Raw genomic sequence first — 18,981 nt, 5'->3', positions numbered from 1 at the left:
GACCGACCATTTGATATTCTAGGGGTGAAGGGGGATGCCTGGTTGCCTGGGATGTTATCGAAAAAATATACTGTCAAAGAAAATGTGTGAAAGCTATAACTATGCTTCAGACTGTTAAAAAAATAATATTGGCTGCCACAAAAAATATTTTGTTGCAAAGTGTTTCGGCTCAAAGTCTAAATGAAAAACATATATCAGGTTTTGCAGATGAAGCTGAAAAGATATCTTGTATTCATACAAACTCCGAGGTCACCGCTCTCTGCCTGATTATGAAATAGTCGGTAGACAAAGGCCTATGCAAAAAGTGCATTGAGCGATAATATAGATACAGGAGGTCATTCATAAATAAAAGAGATATAATTCATTCCATATTCAACAGAAACTTCAACCAATAGCAGAGTTGGTTGTACCATTCAGACTATATCATGAGCATGTATTAATGTATTGGATAAAACAGCTCAGTCGCCCCTCGGTTTTATCCCTTGCATTCGGGTTTTAAATCTCATAAAATCCCGAGGAGTGTTTTATCTAACCGAAAAAAGAAACTTAAAACATTTATCAACATTTTTGTTTCAAACATACTTTCCATGAATCTCAGGCAACAGGTGTAAAATATCTGTCTCTGGCGTAAGGGAACTTGATGGGAGACATTCTTAAAAAAAATGGTGATTATTTGTCAGCGTATCTGCAGGCTATTGGTCCATTCACTGGGCTAGAGATAGGAAGGTTGCATGTTCGATACGCGGAAGAATAATATAAAGAAAACATTTGTCATGTGAATTGACATTTCATTACATTGTGTTCAAATGCAAAATAAATTTCTAGTGAGAAACATTCATATGTTACAATATTACAGGAAGTTGTATCAATACAATCCCTGGGATGTTATAACATCCCTGTTTAGGGGAGATAACACGACCGGAGAACGATAGGTTGACGTCACTGGAGGTCTATGAACATCACTATCAAACAGTGATGATACCAGGCGTTCGCGAAAAGGCGTCGTATCCTGCTCAATTAGTGGCACCTATCACAAACACATGCAAAGGCAAGTCAAAGAAAGAGAGGAATAGTGCAGACATCGTAGGACATTCCAATGTGTAAACGGCCAAATGCATGCGACAGCCCTAAATAACTCTTATAATCAAAAGTGAGTGAGTGAGTTGGGTTTAGCACCACTTTGAACATTACAGTATTCTAGTTATATCACGGCGTGTCAGCTTAATGTGGGAGGAAAGCGATGCAGGTCTTAGACGTTTACCACTTCGGTGAAACCCACGAGCACGGGTATGGTGCTGACAAACCTAGAAACATAATCGGGGGGAACCGGGATTCGAACCCACAATCATACGTTTCTGGTGTGCGCAAGGGACGCAAATCTGCACACCGTCTGGGCCACCCGTGTCCCCTCATAATTAAACGAAAGACAGATGAAGATGTCAAACATATTAATGTACATATTCCAGAGACTAAGGGGAAACAAAGGCAAAACATGCAATATGCACAGACGTGGAGATGAACGTTTGTTTGTTTGATTGTTGTCTAACGCCGCAATGCGCTATGTGACGGCGCTCTGCAAATATTCGAGTCTGTGACAGACAATCCAGTGATTTACATCATAAGCATCCATCTACACAATTAGGATACGATGACATGCATCAACCAAGTCAGCGAGTCTGACCACCCGATCCTCTTACGACAAGCACAGTCGCCTGTTATGGCATGTAAGGGTTGCTGAAGACCTATTCTGACCCGGATCGTAACGGGTCGTGGAGGTTAATCAACCCAGATAGAAATATATATACAGGCGATTAATAGACATATATACCTTCACAGCTTTTTGCAGAATTTCCTTGACAGCGACTTGATTGAACTCTAAACCACTTTGAACAGAGAAGTGGCTGTGGCACCCATGATATCTGCAATAAAACAGGTAATGCGATACCTCAAAGTCCTGCAAGAACTAGTACTGACCTAATGGGAAAATTAGGGACAAGCATAGTCGCCTTTTACGGCAAGCTGAAGTTGCCGCCAACTACCCGGCGACAGATATTGCAGATCTTTTCATGTTTTTAATCAAGTAATTTGATGCACTTCGTGGGGTAAGACCCGTTTTATCACAATATAGATCTTGAATAGCGATCAGATCGTTTTGACTGCGCGCCGCCAATGTGTTTGAAATAAATGCAAGTGATAAGAGTGATGGATTCTGATTGGTCAATAGGAGGGACATCCACTTGACTTTTATAGTAAGTTAACGCCCTTGCCTTGAGAAGATGTCCTCCCGAGACAAAGGAGTTAACTGACTGTAAAAGTCTAGTTTCCACCCTTGCCGAACTACACTGGAATTTCATGGCTTCATCGTGGCGCCACCTGTGGCTAGTAAGAGTTGTGTCCCTTCTATGCAACTCCTCTTGATCAGATTCCACTTTTCATATCACTTACATTGGCTTCAAACAAAATGGCGGCGCCCAGTCAAAACGATCTGATCGATAATCAAGGTCTATATTGTATTAAATTCGGTCTGACCTTGCGAAGTGCATCAAATTACTTGGACCCCTTGATTAAAAACATGAAAAGATTTGGGAAATATCTGTCGACGCCGAGCAGACAGTCCACGTGCTTTCCAAATCCTGCGATCGACAGAAATCGGCACGGACGTTTACGAACCGGATGTCGCTCTCGTAACGCAATTTTGAACTATGCATAGACACGTTAGTCCGGCCAAAAAAATAACTCCGGAATTCCAGCCTCGTTCGGCAAGGGTGGAAACCGGACTTTTATAGTCAGGTAACTCCCTTGCCTCGGGAAGATGACTTAGGAGTCACCGTGACATTATCAAGCCATGAAATATTGTGCTTTGGTTTGCATAAGTAAACAGTCGACATAGGGTGAGGATTACGAGAGTTTACGTGCCGCGATAATGTAGAGTCAAATGATACTACTATTACACGCACCGAGAAGACCTATGTTTCCGCCCCTTGTGACATATGATAACGAGGTTAAATAACTAACTATTGATTAAAAAGACTTCCCAGGGGACGTTGAGACGTACCCTTGAGTGGCAACATTCAATAAGCCTTGTACTTCCGTATGGTAACTAAGTAATACGGTTACAGGCCGCCTAAGCCACATTTCGCAAATAGATAGCCAAAATTGATGTGGCTCGCGGGGCAATGGTTACAGTTGCATGATTGTGGAATGTGGCTATTCTGTCAAAACATGCTTTGTGATTCTAACAGGTTACCGTATTTAACAAAACAAGTCTTGTTTTCTCATTTTTTAATCCAGATCATAACAGGGATAATATATTCATAAAAAAACATTACATTGATGGATATCATGACAGGTCATATTACATTGTCACATTACAGGTCACGATTTCGTAATGAATTGTTGTGTAGCACATCTAAAACACTGACAATGTTTGCACTTACATGTAAGACACAGATGCCGCGCTCAGCAATATTCCAGCTATATGACGGAGGTTTGCAAATAATTTGGACCAGATGTCCAGCAATTGACATCACGAGCATCGATCCACGCAGTTGGGGTAGGATGACATGCATCAACCAAGTCAGCGAGCCTGACCACCCGATCCCGTTAGCCGCCTCTCACAACATGCACACTCGCCTCTTACGAGGTAAATGTGAAAAAGATTGTGCATTTTGGGAATAAAAACTCATCTCGTACCACTACAAAATTTAACTGTGGAGCACAGGAAATAGACTTCGACGATAAGTATAAGAACCTTGGTTGTTGGTTAAATGAAAACTTGGACCGACTGTTTTCCCGTAAAGAAATTGCGAAAGCAGCCATTAGAGCCTCGTCAAAAGTTCAGGCAAAGTATATTGAGGCAGGGAGAGTGACTTATGATTTGTTTGTTTGTTTGTTGTTTACCGCCGCACTCAGCAATATTCCAGCTATACGACGGCGGTTTGTAAATAATCGCGTCTGGACCAGACAATCCAGTGATTGAAAAACATGCGCATCTAACCACGCAATTGGGATACGATGACATGCATCAACCAAGTCAGCGAGCCTAACCACCCGATCCCGTCAGTCGCCTCTTAAGACAAAGATAGTCGCTGTTTATGGCAAGCATGGGTTGCTGAAGACCTATTCAACCCTGGATCTTCATGGGTCGAGTGACTTATGAAACTTTCAGAAGACTTAATGAAGCACCTGTACAACCAACCTATTCTGCTCAATGAATCAGCTATCTGAGATCTGAGGGAATATAGTTTCATCAATGCCATACAAAAAAGAGCCTGTATATTCTTCCTAGCAGTATCCAAATCGACTTCAAATTGCGATGTGGGAGGTGAAATGGGTTGGAAGGGTTGCTTGACAAAACAAAGGATTGATATATTTAGATTTTACTCCAAATTATCAAAACAGAATAGAAGTCAACTTGACACTGTTTTCGAAGGGTCTAAAGGAAGCCAAGTATCTTGGATATCCAAAGTTATCTCCCTTGCATCCAAACACGATTGCAATGTGGATTTTATGGACGCATCATATTCAAGAAATATTTCTCACAAAAAAGAAAGATGTTGTGGGTTCAAGAATTATGGAACGATAGGAATTTAACACATGGCAATATGCTCATGATCAGAACGTACAGAACTTTCAAGCAAGACAGAATGGAAGAGAAATATGAACATTGCACTATGTCCAGACACAAGAAAAGATACTCGCAAAATAGGTCGCTAAACTTTGCTATGCTTGTAATACAAAAAGGTGAAACATGTCATGTGAGAATGTTATCTGTCTAAATTGAAAGCGATGATGACTACATACATGTTAAACATATTGTCACGTATACACTTACTGTCCTTGATCGCTGATTTAATGTTAGATACCGTTGCTGTTTTCGTGATCGGTGGAACAATGCTTGAAGATGTTGCTATAACTGACCGCACAATAAAGGTAGCCTACTCAAGTTTGTTTATGAATAATAAAATAATAACAATGATATATTCAAATTACCTACCTTAACCTTATTGTCCTATCCCCGATTTCAGACCGCACAGTGGCAGACGCAACTCAACTCGGGATCTGTTGTGACGTCATCAAGCAAGTTACTTTCGGTTTCGAACTCCACACAGGGTCTGATCGATAGCGCGTGAACAGGAAGGCCTCGGTACTTGCCGTAAATAATATAATACAAATAAAATACAATATAAACATTTCACAATTTTGTAACAGTTTATTGTCCTTTAACAAACAGTAAACGTCATACATTTTTGTGTGTATGGAATATGTGATAAGAATACAACTGCAACACTTCATCATTCTAGGTCTTCCAGGTCACGTCATTTCTCAGAAAGCTCATTCGATGTATGAAGTATTTTACCAGTAGCAGTATAAATTGACTGTGCGTCATATCAGTCATAGCTCAATCAGACTCATTGGTACACGGTGTCAGTATATTACATGCAGCAGATGAACAAGGACTTTTCTTCTTGATTACCTGGAATTTCCCGATCTTGTAAGTATGCCGTTAACCGTTTACATGGGCGGATACGGGTGGAACGGTCGGCTGATAGTAACAAAAATTTAAGATCGCATACTTAGTGAGTTACAATCAACTTAGCCCTTAGATCGCTTTGTGGAACGGGCAGGGCAGTACCACAGGAGTAATATTGTGGAAGGGAAAGCCTGAATTAAGTTGATGAGTGTTCAACTATAATTCGTGTCTGTCAGGTGTTAGAATGAATCTTAAACCTCAACGGGTGGATTGACGATATAATTTATTGAAGGGGACCATTTATAAATACGTCCAATCATGAAGATACATAAGGATTGCTAAGGTACATAAGGATTAGCTACATCATTTCTAGGAAGAGTCCTGTCACGTTCCTTATATGGAAAGAGAGGAAGAAGAATGTGAACGCCGGGTGTACGTATCTATCATCTATAAATAACACGTACACATTGATATAGCGCACTGAATGGTGTGTGTGTGTGTGTGTGAGAGAGAGAGAGAGAGAGAGAGAGAGAGAGAGAGAGAGAGAGAGAGAGAGAGAGAGGGGGGTAGTATCGGTTGGGGCATACAGCATCAATATTTGGAGTCTGGGTATACAGTGTGGGTATATTGAGTGTATTTATACAGTGTCAGTATATGGAGGGTGGGTATACAGTGCCAGTATATGGAGTGTGGGTATACAGTGTCAGTATATGGAGGGTGGGTATTCAGTGACAGTATATGGAGGGTGGGTATTCAGTGTCAGTATATGGAGAGTGGGTATTCAGTGACAGTATATGGAGGGTGGGTACACAGTGCCAGTATATGGAGAGTGGGTATACAGTGCCAGTATATCATTATGGAGGGTGGGTATACAGTGTCAGTATATGGAGAGTGGGTATACATTGTCAGTATATGGAGAGTGGGTATACAGTGTCAGTATATGGAGGGTGAGTATACAGTGTCAGTATATGGAGTGTGGGTATACAGTGTCAGTATATGGAGTGTGGGTATACAGTGTCAGTATATGGAGTTTGGGTATACATTGTCAGTATATGGAGAGTGGGTATACAGTGTCAGTATATGGAGGGTGAGTATACAGTGTCAGTATATGGAGTGTGGGTATACAGTGTCAGTATATGGAGTGTGGGTATACAGTGTCAGTATATGGAGTTTGGGTATACAGTGTCAGTATATGGAGTGTGGGTATACAGCGTCAGTATATGGAGGATGGGTATACAGTGTCAGTATATGGAGGATGGGTATACAGTGTCAGTATATGGAGAGTGGGTATACAGCGTCAGTATATGGAGGGTGAGTATACAGTGTCAGTATATGGAGGGTGAGTATACAGCGTCAGTATATGGAGGATGGGTATACAGTGTCAGTATATGGAGGGTGGGTATACAGTGTCAGTATATGGAGGGTGAGTATACAGTGTCAGTATATGGAGTGTGGGTATACAGTGTCAGTATATGGAGTGTGGGTATACAGTGTCAGTATATGGAGGGTGAGTATACAGTGTCAGTATATGGAGTGTGGGTATACAGTGTCAGTATATGGAGGGTGGCTATATAGTGTCAGTATATGGAGTGTGGGTATACATTGTCAGTATATGGAGGGTGAGTATACAGTGTCAGTATATGGAGTGTGGGTATACAGTGTCAGTATATGGAGTGTGGGTATACAGTGTCAGTATATGGAGGGTGAGTATACAGTGTCAGTATATGGAGTGTGGGTATACAGTGTCAGTATACAGGTCACGATTTCGTAATGAATTGTTGTGTAGCACATCTAAAACACTGACAATGTTTGCACTTACATGTAAGACACAGATGCCGCGCTCAGCAATATTCCAGCTATATGACGGAGGTTTGCAAATAATTTGGACCAGATGTCCAGCAATTGACATCACGAGCATCGATCCACGCAGTTGGGGTAGGATGACATGCATCAACCAAGTCAGCGAGCCTGACCACCAGATCCCGTTAGTCACCTCTTAAGACAAGCATGGGTTGCAGAAGACCTTTTCAAGACCTTTTCACGGCCCAGCTCGAGTGACTCATGAAAGTTTCAGAAGACTTAATGAAGCACCTGTACAACCAACCTATTCTGCTCAATGAATCAGCTATCTGAGATCTGAGGGAATATAGTTTCATCAATGCCATACAAAAAAGAGCCTGTATATTCTTCCTAGCAGTATCCAAATCGACTTCAAATTGCGATGTGAGAGGGGAAATGGGTTGGAAGGGTTGCTTGACAAAACAAAGGATTGATATATTTAGATTTTACTCCAAATTATCAAAACAGAATAGAAGTCAACTTGACACTGTTTACGAAGGGTCTAAACGAAGCCAAGTATCTTGGATTTCCAAAGTTATCTCCCTTGCATCCAAACACGATTGGAATGTGGATTTTATGGACGCATCATATTCAAGAAATATTTCTCACAAAAAAGAAAGATGTTGTGGGTTCAAGAATTATGGAACGATAGGAATTTAACACATGGCAATATGCTCATGATCAGAACGTACAGAACTTTCAAGCAAGACAGAATGGAAGAGAAATATGAACATTGCACTATGTCCAGACACAAGAAAAGATACTCGCAAAATAGGTCGCTAAACTTTGCTATGCTTGTAATACAAAAAGGTGAAACATGTCTTAACAGATAGAGAATCTTACCCGTGTGTCTTTCGATATCAAATATATCAACGAGTGTTCATATATCCATCAAAAGACACGAGGGTGAGATTTTATTTATCACCCAATATCATTCTTCCAACTTTTTCGGTTAGTAATAAGCAGTGTCGTAAGTGTAAGAGAGAGAGAGAGAGAGAGAGAGAGAGAGAGAGAGTGTGTGTGTGTGTGTGTGTGTGTGTGTGTGTGTGTGTGTGTGTGTGGATGTTTTTTGTTTGTTTAAATTGTTTTTTTAACGGCGCACTCGGCAATATTCCAGCTATATGACGGCGGTCTGTAAAACGTCCAGACAACCCAGTGATTGAATTCGTGAAAATCGATCCACGCAAGTGGGATACGATGACACGTATCAACCAAGCCAGCGAGCCTGACCACCCGATCCCGTTTGTCGTCTGACCCGTGAAGATCCGGGGTAGAATAGGTCTTCAGCAACCAATGCTAGTCATAAAAGGCGTCTATTGTCGTAAGAGGCGACTAACGGGATCGGGTGGTCAGGCTTGCTGACTTGGTTGATGCATGTCATTGATCCCAATTGCGTGGATCGATGCTCATGATATCAATCACTGGATTGCCTGAGTGCGGCGTTAAACAACAACCCAACCATCGTTAGTCGCCTCTTACAACAAGCATAGTCGCCTGTTACGGCAAGCATGGGTTGCTGGAGACCTATTCTGACCCGGATCTTCACGGGTAAAAGCCCTCTTATGGCAACCCGGGAATGCCGCGACGCAACGAGGAAGCCGAATCATACATGTACGTTTATAAAATACGCTGAGATAAGAGAAAAAAAACATAACATTGACGCAGAGCATCAAAGTTGCCGAGGTAAGGAATAATAATCTAATATATAATCTATAATCTAAATATAGCTTGAATATACTACACGGAGCTTCTGCATAGCAGAAGAGAAAGGTATATATGAATCTGCATAATGATATTTACCACAAATAAGACAAGGCTGGTATGCCAAAAACAGTATTTTTTATTAGCTTAATTTGCGTATGGGAGCTGTAGTGTAAATTAAATTGTATGAAATGGCAGATCGTTCTGGCACAAAAATATACGTGGAGAATGCAACAACAAGATGCTTATAAACAGCCTACAATAAAGGGAGATGCATGTAAAGAAATAATATATGGAATGACTCCATGTTATCGAGTGCTCTATATTATCGCGGTATGGGGTCAATCGTGTTATCTTCTTCCCCCTGTCGACTGTTTACTCGGGAACATCTAAGCACGGCATTCATCGCGTGATCGAAGGCAGGACTCGTTGCAGTATGTCATGGATACTCGCATGCATACACGACGGTCGCTAACTTCTTAATGATAGTGTCTGGAATGTTTTTGAAGTGGAATAACCCTGAACCCATTCGAAATCGGGAAGAAAAGAACCCATTTGTTTGGACGAAGTCCTTGACCCAACCTAGGTCATGTGCATAATGATTATGCACAATCCAAAACAGGAGGTGATGTGAACCACACGTATCATACCACTTGATAATCATACCGCGATAACAGAGAGTTGCAAGTCCCTGAGTCGCTCACGACTGCAACCAAGTCAGCGAACCTGACCACTCGATCCCGTTAGTCGCCTCTTACGACAAGCATGGATTGATGAAGAACAGTTATTATTTATTATTTATATTATATATTTTTATTGTTCTAACTCGGATCTTCACGGGTGACCATGATGCAACACAGAAATTCATGCATAGTACTAAATAGATGTCAGAACGCCTGCCATTCGAATCAGTAAATATTTGGTGCATGTGTGACTGAGCCATGAAACTTACCTACATGTACATACATAGGTTTATTAGATGATGGGTTTATAATGACAGTTAATTACCAGCATACCTACATGTAGCAGGGTACCTTTATCATATTCTTCCTTGTTACATCATTATTCATACATCATCATCATAATCATCTATATGTTCATTGTTTGTCTTGTCTACAGTTGCATGTCAGTAAATAACTCTTTAAACTACTCAACACCCTTATTTTCAGTCTCTGGGAATCTCTCACCAGATCTTCCCCTTCAACCTTCTGTCTATCTTTAGACATTTTTTCACACCTGTAGGGTTTCCCTCAGTCTATTTATATCTTGCATATGCACTTCCTTTGATGCTTAATGCAATCTGTTTTATAATTGGCCACCCTGGTCCCCTACAGGTAGCTTCCTTCCATACCTGACTTCCTCCTAACTTCATGTGCTGCTGTTGAGGAGGAAGGATATTTTCTTTTCTCCAGGTATAGAATGGCCACTTTTCAATCTGTTTTCATTTGCTTCTGTCAGAAATTAATATCTATATTCTATCTATTTATTCTATTTTCTTCAGATAGTTCAACAGCAGCCACCCCCATTGTAATAAACACATTATCATCATCTGCCTGTGTATGTGTATCCCAACGGCCCGAGCCGGATCATAAACACCAGCCCGGCTACAAACATAAGGATCAGTTTGAAGTAAATCTTAATGCTGTAATAAATTAGCTTTAACATTTCACGCCCATGATGTGTATGTTTCGTTTCTGCAACAACGTGGTGTTAATCTTCAATAAACCAAAATGGCGACATACATGCTATCAATTTAAAGTAACCTTTGCACTTCTCCGCAGACAGGGAAGGAGATAAGATGACATTTTAATATCCCGAAGGAAACTTGGGTTACATCAACTCAAGTTTCCAGGTTTTTGATAAACACACATACAAATAAATACGGGCATCACAATGGTTATTAACATTATATGTGGCACGAGCGAATAAATCAACATTTTAGTGTTATAAAGGTGCATGTGCAGTTATCGTCCAGGCCAATCAATTATGTGAAAAGTCGTCAAAAAAGGCACTTTTCACTTAAAAACACACACCGTGAAGCCATCACATCATTGTTACCACAGTGTATTTGGGTATATTTTCGAGGAATCATTATATCACACCTTCTCAAAATGCCAGACGGTTGTGGACCAAAGCTTGCGTTATATCGAGAAGTCTACCTCACTATACTGCGATGAGTGAAATAACCAATCCATTTCAAAGCTTATGTCAATACTCAGTATGCATTACGAAATGCACAAAAGATATTCATGTTAGAATGAATGACATGCCTTCAATTGTATCGATGAATATGCGACGTACCTGAATGCCTGCTAATTCTACTGCCTGTTCAACTGAGGGGCTGTCACAGTGTGTTTCCTCGCAGTGGGTTACCAGGAAAGCATGCATGGATTACTTGGAAATGGCATGAATTCTGCCTAACTATCTCCGTTCTAAGAATGTTATCTGTCTAAATTGAAAGCGATGATGACTACATACATGTTAAACATATTGTCACGTATACACTTACTGTCCTTGATCGCTGATTTAATGTTAGATACCGTTGCTGTTTTCGTGATCGGTGGAACAATGCTTGAAGATGTTGCTATAACTGACCGCACAATAAAGGTAGCCTACTCAAGTTTGTTTATGAATAATAAAATAATAACAATGATATATTCAAATTACCTACCTTAACCTTATTGTCCTATCCCCGATTTCAGACCGCACAGTGGCAGACGCAACTCAACTCGGGATCTGTTGTGACGTCATCAAGCAAGTTACTTTCGGTTTCGAACTCCACACAGGGTCTGATCGATAGCGCGTGAACAGGAAGGCCTCGGTACTTGCCGTAAATAATATAATACAAATAAAATACAATATAAACATTTCACAATTTTGTAACAGTTTATTGTCCTTTAACAAACAGTAAACGTCATACATTTTTGTGTGTATGGAATATGTGATAAGAATACAACTGCAACACTTCATCATTCTAGGTCTTCCAGGTCACGTCATTTCTCAGAAAGCTCATTCGATGTATGAAGTATTTTACCAGTAGCAGTATAAATTGACTGTGCGTCATATCAGTCATAGCTCAATCAGACTCATTGGTACACGGTGTCAGTATATTACATGCAGCAGATGAACAAGGACTTTTCTTCTTGATTACCTGGAATTTCCCGATCTTGTAAGTATGCCGTTAACCGTTTACATGGGCGGATACGGGTGGAACGGTCGGCTGATAGTAACAAAAATTTAAGATCGCATACTTAGTGAGTTACAATCAACTTAGCCCTAAGATCGCTTTGTGGAACGGGCAGGGCAGTACCACAGGAGTAATATTGTGGAAGGGAAAGCCTGAATTAAGTTGATGAGTGTTCAACTATAATTCGTGTCTGTCAGGTGTTAGAATGAATCTTAAACCTCAACGGGTGGATTGACGATATAATTTATTGAAGGGGACCATTTATAAATACGTCCAATCATGAAGATACATAAGGATTGCTAAGGTACATAAGGATTAGCTACATCATTTCTAGGAAGAGTCCTGTCACGTTCCTTATATGGAAAGAGAGGAAGAAGAATGTGAACGCCGGGTGTACGTATCTATCATCTATAAATAACACGTACACATTGATATAGCGCACTGAATGGTGTGTGTGTGTGTGTGTGTGTGAGAGAGAGAGAGAGAGAGAGAGAGAGAGAGAGAGAGAGAGAGAGAGAGAGAGAGAGAGAGGGGGGTAGTATCGGTTGGGGCATACAGCATCAATATTTGGAGTCTGGGTATACAGTGTGGGTATATTGAGTGTATTTATACAGTGTCAGTATATGGAGGGTGGGTATACAGTGCCAGTATATGGAGTGTGGGTATACAGTGTCAGTATATGGAGGGTGGGTATTCAGTGACAGTATATGGAGGGTGGGTATTCAGTGTCAGTATATGGAGAGTGGGTATTCAGTGACAGTATATGGAGGGTGGGTACACAGTGCCAGTATATGGAGAGTGGGTATACAGTGTCAGTATATGGAGTTTGGGTATACAGTGTCAGTATATGGAGTGTGGGTATACAGCGTCAGTATATGGAGGGTGGGTATACAGTGTCAGTATATGGAGGGTGGGTATACAGTGTCAGTATATGGAGTTTGGGTATACAGTGTCAGTATATGGAGTGTGGGTATACAGCGTCAGTATATGGAGTGTGGGTATACAGTGTCAGTATATGGAGGATGGGTATACAGTGTCAGTATATGGAGGATGGGTATACAGTGTCAGTACATAGAGGGTGGGTATACAGTGTCAGTATATGGAGTGTGGGTATACAGTGTCAGTATATGGAGGGTGAGTATACAGTGTCAGTATATGGAGTGTGGGTATACAGTGTCAGTATACAGGTCACGATTTCGTAATGAATTGTTGTGTAGCACATCTAAAACACTGACAATGTTTGCACTTACATGTAAGACACAGATGCCGCGCTCAGCAATATTCCAGCTATATGACGGAGGTTTGCAAATAATTTGGACCAGATGTCCAGCAATTGACATCACGAGCATCGATCCACGCAGTTGGGGTAGGATGACATGCATCAACCAAGTCAGCGAGCCTGACCACCAGATCCCGTTAGTCACCTCTTAAGACAAGCATGGGTTGCAGAAGACCTTTTCAAGACCTTTTCACGGCCCAGCTCGAGTGACTCATGAAAGTTTCAGAAGACTTAATGAAGCACCTGTACAACCAACCTATTCTGCTCAATGAATCAGCTATCTGAGATCTGAGGGAATATAGTTTCATCAATGCCATACAAAAAAGAGCCTGTATATTCTTCCTAGCAGTATCCAAATCGACTTCAAATTGCGATGTGAGAGGGGAAATGGGTTGGAAGGGTTGCTTGACAAAACAAAGGATTGATATATTTAGATTTTACTCCAAATTATCAAAACAGAATAGAAGTCAACTTGACACTGTTTACGAAGGGTCTAAACGAAGCCAAGTATCTTGGATTTCCAAAGTTATCTCCCTTGCATCCAAACACGATTGGAATGTGGATTTTATGGACGCATCATATTCAAGAAATATTTCTCACAAAAAAGAAAGATGTTGTGGGTTCAAGAATTATGGAACGATAGGAATTTAACACATGGCAATATGCTCATGATCAGAACGTACAGAACTTTCAAGCAAGACAGAATGGAAGAGAAATATGAACATTGCACTATGTCCAGACACAAGAAAAGATACTCGCAAAATAGGTCGCTAAACTTTGCTATGCTTGTAATACAAAAAGGTGAAACATGTCTTAACAGATAGAGAATCTTACCCGTGTGTCTTTCGATATCAAATATATCAACGAGTGTTCATATATCCATCAAAAGACACGAGGGTGAGATTTTATTTATCACCCAATATCATTCTTCCAACTTTTTCGGTTAGTAATAAGCAGTGTCGTAAGTGTAAGAGAGAGAGAGAGAGAGAGAGAGAGTGTGTGTGTGTGTGTGTGTGTGTGTGTGTGTGTGTGTGGATGTTTTTTGTTTGTTTAAATTGTTTTTTTAACGGCGCACTCGGCAATATTCCAGCTATATGACGGCGGTCTGTAAAACGTCCAGACAACCCAGTGATTGAATTCGTGAAAATCGATCCACGCAAGTGGGATACGATGACACGTATCAACCAAGCCAGCGAGCCTGACCACCCGATCCCGTTTGTTGTCTGACCCGTGAAGATCCGGGGTAGAATAGGTCTTCAGCAACCAATGCTAGTCATAAAAGGCGTCCATTGTCGTAAGAGACGACTAACGGGATCGGGTGGTCAGGCTTGCTGACTTGGTTGATGCATGTCATTGATCCCAATTGCGTGGATCGATGCTCATGATATCAATCACTGGATTGCCTGAGTGCGGCGTTAAACAACAACCCAACCATCGTTAGTCGCCTCTTACAACAAGCATAGTCGCCTGTTACGGCAAGCATGGGTTGCTGGAAACCTATTCTGACCCGGATCTTCACGGGTAAAAGCCCTCTTATGGCAACCCGGGAATGCCGCGACGCAACGAGGAAGCCGAATCATACATGTACGTTTATAAAATACGCTGAGATAAGACAAAAAAACCATAACATTGACGCAGAGCATCAAAGTTGCCGAGGTAAGGAATAATAATCTAATATATAATCTATAATCTAAATATAGCTTGAATATACTACACGGAGCTTCTGCATAGCAGAAGAGAAAGGTATATATGAATCTGCATAATGGTATTTACCACAAATAAAACAAGGCTGGTATGCCAAAAACAGTATTTTTTATTAGCTTAATTTGCGTATGGGAGCTGTAGTTTAAATTAAATTGTATGAAATGGCAGATCGTTCTGGCCCAAAAATATACGTGGAGAATGCAACAACAAGATGCTTATAAACAGCCTACAATAAAGGGAGATGCATATGAAGAAATAATATGTGGAATGACTCCATGTTATCGAGTGCTCTATATTATCGCGGTATGGGGTCAATCGTGTTATCTTCTTCTCCCTGTCGACTGTTTACTCGGGAACATCTAAGCACGGCATTCATCGCGTGATCGAAGGCAGGACTCGTTGCAGTATGTCATGGATACTCGCATGCATACACGACGGTCGCTAACTTCTTAATGATAGTGTCTGGAATGTTTTTGAAGTGGAATAACCCTGAACCCATTCGAAATCGGGAAGAAAAGAACCCATTTGTTTGGACGAAGTCCTTGACCCAACCTAGGTCATGTGCATAATGATTATGCACAATCCAAAACAGGAGGTGATGTGAACCACACGTATCATACCACTTGATAATCATACCGCGATAACAGAGAGTTGCAAGTCCCTGAGTCGCTCACGACTGCAACCAAGTCAGCGAACCTGACCACTCGATCCCGTTAGTCGCCTCTTACGACAAGCATGGATTGATGAAGAACAGTTATTATTTATTATTTATATTATATATTTTTATTGTTCTAACTCGGATCTTCACGGGTGACCATGATGCAACACAGAAATTCATGCATAGTACTAAATAGATGTCAGAACGCCTGCCATTCGAATCAGTAAATATTTGGTGCATGTGTGACTGAGCCATGAAACTTACCTACATGTACATACATAGGTTTATTAGATGATGGGTTTATAATGACAGTTAATTACCAGCATACCTACATGTAGCAGGGTACCTTTATCATATTCTTCCTTGTTACATCATTATTCATACATCATCATCATAATCATCTATATGTTCATTGTTTGTCTTGTCTACAGTTGCATGTCAGTAAATAACTCTTTAAACTACTCAACACCCTTATTTTCAGTCTCTGGGAATCTCTCACCAGATCTTCCCCTTCAACCTTCTGTCTATCTTTAGACATTTTTCACACCTGTAGGGTTTCCCTCAGTCTATTTATATCTTACATAAGCAATTCCTTTGATGCTTAATTCATTTTTTAATTGGCCACCCTGGTCCTCTACAGGTAGCTTCCTTATATACCTGACTTCCTCCTAACATCATGTGCTGCTGTTGAGGAGGAAGGATATTTTCTTTTCTCCAGGTATGGAATGGCCACTTTTCAATCTGTTTTCATTTGCTTCTGTCAGAAATTAATATCTATATTCTATCTATTTATTCTATTTTCTTCAGATAGTTCAACAGCAGCCACCCCCATTGTAATAAACACATTATCATCATCTGCCTGTGTCTGTGTATCCCAACGGCCCGAGCCGGATCATAAACACCAGCCCGGCTACATACATAAGGATCAGTTTGAAGTAAATCTTAATGCTGTAATAAATTAGCTTTAACATTTCACGCCCATGATGTGTATGTTTCGTTTCTGCAACCACGTGGTGTTAATCTTCAATAAACCAAAATGGCGACATACAAGCTATCAATTTAAAGTACCCTTTGCACTTAAGATAAGATGACACTTTAATATCCCGAAGGAAATTTGGGTTACATCAAGTCAAGTTTCCAGGTTTTTTATAAACACATACAAATAAAAACGGGCATCACAATCGTTATTAACATTAAATGTGTCACGAGCGAATAAATGCTCAACAATGATCGACATTTTAGTGTTATATCGGAATATAAAGGTGCATGTGCAGTTATCGGCCAGGCGAATCACATATATGTGAATAGTCGTCACAAAAGGCACTTTTCACTTAAAAAAACACACCGTGAAGCCATCACATCATTGTTACCACAGTGTAATTGGGTATATTTTCGAGGAATCATTACATCACACCTTCTCAAAATGCCAGACGGTTGTCGACCAATGCTTGCGTTATATCGAGAAGTCTACCTCACTATACTGCGATGAGTGAAATAACAAATCCATTTCAAAGCTTATGTCAATACTCAGTATGCATTACGAAATGCACAAAAGATATTCATGTTAGAATGAATGACATGCCTTCAATTGTATCGATGAATATGCGACGTACCTGAATGCCTGCTAATTCTACTCCCTGTTCAACTGAGGGGCTGTCACCGTGTGTGTCCTCGCAGTGGGCTACCAGGAAAGCATGCATGGATTACTTGGAAATGGCATGAATTCTGCCTAACTATCTCCGTTCTAAGAATGTTATCTGTCTAAATTGAAAGCGATGATGACTACATACATGTTAAAAATATTGTCACGTGTACACTAACTGTCCTTGATCGCTGATTTAATGTTAGATACCGTTGCTGTTTTCGTGATCGGTGGAACAATGCTTGAACATGTTGCTATAACTGACCGCACAATAAAGGTAGCCTACGCAGGTTTGTTTATGAATAATAAAATAATAATAATGATATATTCAAATTACCTACCTTAACCTTTTTGTCCCATCCCCGATTTCAGACTGCAGTGGCAGACGCAACTCAACTCGGGATCTGTTGTGACATCATCAAGCAAGTTACTTTCGGTTTCGAACTCCACACAGGGTCTGATCGATAGCGCGTGAATAGGAAGGACTCGGTACTTGCCGTAAATAGTATAATATAAATAAAATACAATATAAACATTTCACAATTTTGTAACAGTTTATTGTCCTTTGATCATTTTGTGTGTGTATGGAATATATGATAAGAATACAACTGCAACACTTCATCATTCAAAGTTTTTCAGGTCACATCATTTCTCTGAAAGCTCATTGGATGCATGACGTATGTTACTAGTAGCAGTATAAATTAACTGTGCGTCTTATTAGGAGCTCATTCAGACTCATTGGTACATGGTGTCAGTATATTAATGATATTAATCAGATGAACAAGGAAACAAGGAAATAGACTCTCACGACAATGTTGTAAGTATGCCGTCAACCGTTTATACAGTAAATCATATCATTGAACGATGAACAGGGTATGGGATGGAAACAGCCATTGGGCTCTGAGGCCCAAGGCAGTAGTACGAGAGTACTAATGTGGTAGCCAAAGCATGAATTCAGTTGATGAATGTTCAACTATAATTCTTGTCTGTCAGGTGTCAGAATGAATATTAAACCTCAACGGGTGGATTGACGATATATTTTATTGAAGGGGACCATTTATAAATACGTCGTGGTATCCAATATATCGATTTTTTGAATATACAGACCAAATCATGAAGATACATAAGGATTGCTAAGGTACATAAGGATTAGCTACATCATTTCTAGGAATAGTCCTGTCACGATCCTTATGTGATAGAACAGAAGAAGAAAGTGAACGCCGGGTGTACGTATCTACCATCTATGAATAACACGTACACATTGTGATCCCCCGTCTCCGTTCTGCAGTGTTGAATGAACGACTAACCGTGACAAATCAATCTGCGTCAGGTCTGTTCACATACAGTGTGCGCCCAGTCTTAATGATATAGCGCACTGAATGGTGCATGTGTGTGTGAGAGAGAGAGGTGGGGTAGTATGGGGGTATACAGCGTCAGTATATGGAGTGTGGCGTCAGTATATGGAAGGCGGGTATACAGCGTCGGTATATGGAGTGTG

At 40.6% G+C, this 18,981-nt stretch overlaps 2 protein-coding genes across 7 annotated transcripts in view; one reads left to right on the top strand and one right to left on the bottom strand.

The window, feature by feature from the left end:
* Positions 1-17,951, bottom strand: part of LOC124137544 (NFX1-type zinc finger-containing protein 1-like) — a 31,042-nt gene extending 13,091 nt beyond the window's left edge. Inside the window, exons 1-3 of one of the 5 annotated variants that reach the window (XM_048398951.1) lie at positions 17,825-17,951; positions 17,455-17,522; positions 1,829-1,919 (exon numbers count right to left, since the gene is read on the bottom strand). The gene's annotated coding sequence lies outside the window, so the exon portion shown is untranslated. Of the gene's footprint in view, positions 1-1,828; positions 1,920-4,996; positions 5,150-5,476; positions 5,974-11,314; positions 11,725-17,454; positions 17,723-17,824 lie in introns of those variants that run through there. The other 4 variants (XM_048398948.1, XM_048398949.1, XM_046503890.2 and 1 more) reach the window with 4 other exon arrangements.
* The window catches only part of LOC125381661, a 38,743-nt gene continuing 31,907 nt past the window's right edge, over positions 12,146-18,981 (top strand). Inside the window, exon 1 of one of the 2 annotated variants that reach the window (XM_048398953.1) lies at positions 12,146-12,182. The gene's annotated coding sequence lies outside the window, so the exon portion shown is untranslated. Of the gene's footprint in view, positions 12,183-18,201; positions 18,301-18,981 lie in introns of those variants that run through there. The other variant, XM_048398954.1, reaches the window with a different exon arrangement.

The sequence above is a fragment of the Haliotis rufescens genome, unplaced genomic scaffold, assembly GCF_023055435.1.
Source record: "Haliotis rufescens isolate VD_foot unplaced genomic scaffold, xgHalRufe1.0.p SCAF_19, whole genome shotgun sequence".
Classification (NCBI taxonomy): domain Eukaryota; kingdom Metazoa; phylum Mollusca; class Gastropoda; order Lepetellida; family Haliotidae; genus Haliotis; species Haliotis rufescens.
Note: the sequence above shows the minus strand (reverse complement) of the source record. Positions and strands in the feature narration are given on the sequence as shown.